Raw genomic sequence first — 3,097 nt, forward strand, 5'->3', positions numbered from 1 at the left:
TACTGTATACCTAAAATGTGCCAATAAACTCAATGGGAAAAAAAAATCAATCACTTATCTCCGGGGATTTTTAAGGTTTTTCTTAGCAATTTATATGAATTATTTAAGTAATGAAGAATTTACTGTACTATATTTGCTGTTTACAATTTTAAAACCTTTTGCATTTCCCTGTTGGGTAATGAAGATATTTTTTAGAGATGAAAAGATTTTAATGACTTTTTAGCTAAATTTATTTGCTTCTAGTTTTGTGATTCAGTTTTCTAAAATTAAATTACTATAGCATTTAGATATTTGGTAGATGTTCAACTCTTTCTACAAATTAAAATAATGTTTAGTTTTTTGCTCTACTTTGGGGTATGACACAAATATAAATGGATTTTCTGTTCTAATTACTCACCATGCTCCCTTTCCTTGCTGGTTATTTTATGAGGCCTCCATGATGATATATAATAGTCTTAAAACTGGCCAGGGATATAGCTCAGTGGCACCAAGCCTGCCTGGCAAGTATAAGGTCCTGAGTTTGATACCAGGTATTGGAAAAAAATATCTTAAAACTGAAGCTATCTCAACCCAGTGTTACACTATGCTTTTTCATTACTGGAGATCAAACCCAAGGCCATACACAGGCTATGCAAGTGTTCTACCACCAAGCTACATTCCCAGCCTTTTTTTTTGAGACAGGACTCAATATGCCCAGGCTAGCTTCAAACTTGCGATCTTCCTATCTCAGTTCCTGGTAGCTCGGATACACGAATATTTATTGTGGCTTTGGAATATATTCTGATATTGGGCAGTGCTGCGTGTCCTCTTTTCAGTGTTTTTCTTTTCTAGAATATTCTGATATTTTTGCCTCTTCCTTTTAAGTGAAATTTAAAATCATATCACATCATCAGGTTTAAAAACATCTGTTGGAATTTGCTGGCCTTGCTTTAAATCAGAGAAATTCTTCATTGACCTAAAAGGAAAAAAATGACAAATGGTGACTAGCATATTTTAACAACTGATATTCTTATCTACACTGGACTACGTGAGTTTTGAGTCAGAACAGCCTGCAATGTACATGAACTGAGAGGACAACATAGTTAAGGAAAGGATTCCAGATCCATAACAGAGAGAAATATCAAAATCAGGGCCAAGGGGATTGAGTTAGCCTCGAAAGGTAGGAAGAATATTTAGAAACCCAGAAGCAAGGAGAAAGAACAAATCAGGGAACAGACTGCCTGACCTTTGGTGTGGAACCTAACTCTCAGTGTTTCTTCTTAGCCCTCTTGTCTAACGCCATTGGATTCCCCTTTATTAACAGTATCACCCTGGTCCCACCTCTGCAGTTATAAACTAAAAACAAGCTTTATAATCCCGTGCATCAGTGAAACCCAAGCATCTCTCAGACTTTTAGTGCTTGGCATGATTTGTAAGAATCTTATACAAGTTGGCAGCAAGTGTTTTGTGGCATTGCCTCATTACATATTTTTGAACATGACTAAAAAACATTTACTGTTTGATGTTTTGAATACTTTACTTTGAAATGTGTCTTCTTTTGGAATCAACTGTGAAGTCATAATATTTACCTTTACCTTTTTTCTAACTTCAAAATAGCTTTTTTTTTAAAATTGAGAGACATGCTACGCTCTCTTAACCATAGAAACTATTTTAAATATTTTAGGTAGATTCTATTTTCTGAAATCTTAATAAAGATAAACAGAGCTAATATGCCAGTTAAGTTCCCTCTAAATATATTTTTATTTAAACATTTTTCGTGAATGTTTTCTGAAATTCTCCATAGCTCATTTCCATTATAAACTATTGTTTATAAATGACACCTCCATGAGTAAATAGTTAAAAGAACTAGTGTCCTAAAGAACTAAATCCTTTATAATAGTGCATCCCAATGCTAGATCTCAATACCAAACATCAAAGTTATCTTCACAATTCTGGTTTGAAAGTGCTTCACTTCTTCATTTGGAAATAGCTGCAGTGGACAGTTCTATATCATCTGCTCTCTCACTCCTCTTGGGGAACTTCTTCCCTTAGCTGTGGCCATGAGATGCAGGTGGTAGCAGCCGTCATCCAGGTTATTCCTTACCCTGGTTACAGTGACTGTTTACCAGGAGAGTCCCTGAATCAACAGAATCTAGGCAGAATCCCAAGGCACTCATCCCAGTGCTTGCCTGTGGAAAAGGCAAGTGTGGCTAACACTCCTGGTTCTTTGCACTAATTTCCTGGGATAGCTGTTTCTGTGCCTATGCCCCTAGCTCTGGAGTGCTATGTGTGTAAGAGCTCACATCAGTAACTGCTTGGGGAGGCCTGTCCCGGGATACTAGAGATGTTTGTATATTACCTGTAAGCACCAGGAAATTATGCTTCTTAGTGCCAGGAATTTACACTTCTCCTGCTGGCCTTTATCCAGTGACCACCTGAGGTGGGAGTTTTAAAGCCCAGCAAATTTGCCTTGTGTCTGGGCAAACTCACAGCACCACTCACGCTTTAGAGCTTCCTGGCAGAATCAGGTTGAGGCTGCAATTTTACCCGAAATCACACCCTGGCTTGGCTTCTCCCCACTTCCTTACCCTGCTCCCCACACTCTCATCCCATTTCCTTTTTCCTGGGAGCACTTCATTAAAAAGCACACTTGCATCCCAAAGCTCATTTTCGGGAAATCAGACCCAAGGCAGCACTGACTCACGACAGGCCAGTATGAGACAATTCCCTGCAGCCGGGAGGTAGAAGATGTACTGGGACGTGAGTCTGCGGCTGATGGTGGTTTGACAGTAAGAAACTGACCTGCAGAAAGAGGCACAAACAACCCTGATGATGGGATTGCAGGCTCTGCTTCCAGCTGTCATTTAGGCTTTCTCCACTCTTGCTTTTGGGAAGACGCGGTTGAGCTCTTTTTAGGATGTAGGAAACTTTACATCTGCATCTGTCTGTTATCTGTGCTTTCTAGAGATGGCAGAGCCCCTTATCCACAGGGGAAAACCTTCCAAGGCCCACATGGCTGGATGACGTGGGAGGACATGCACTGTTTTCATCTATCTATGTCTATCTATCTTCATAAATGTTTCACATATCTATTCATATATATAATATATATATATAT

Source organism: Fukomys damarensis, unplaced genomic scaffold, assembly GCF_012274545.1.
Source record: "Fukomys damarensis isolate Sample0158 unplaced genomic scaffold, DMR_v1.0_HiC HiC_scaffold_14, whole genome shotgun sequence".
In the NCBI taxonomy this organism is placed as follows: Eukaryota; Metazoa; Chordata; class Mammalia; order Rodentia; family Bathyergidae; genus Fukomys; species Fukomys damarensis.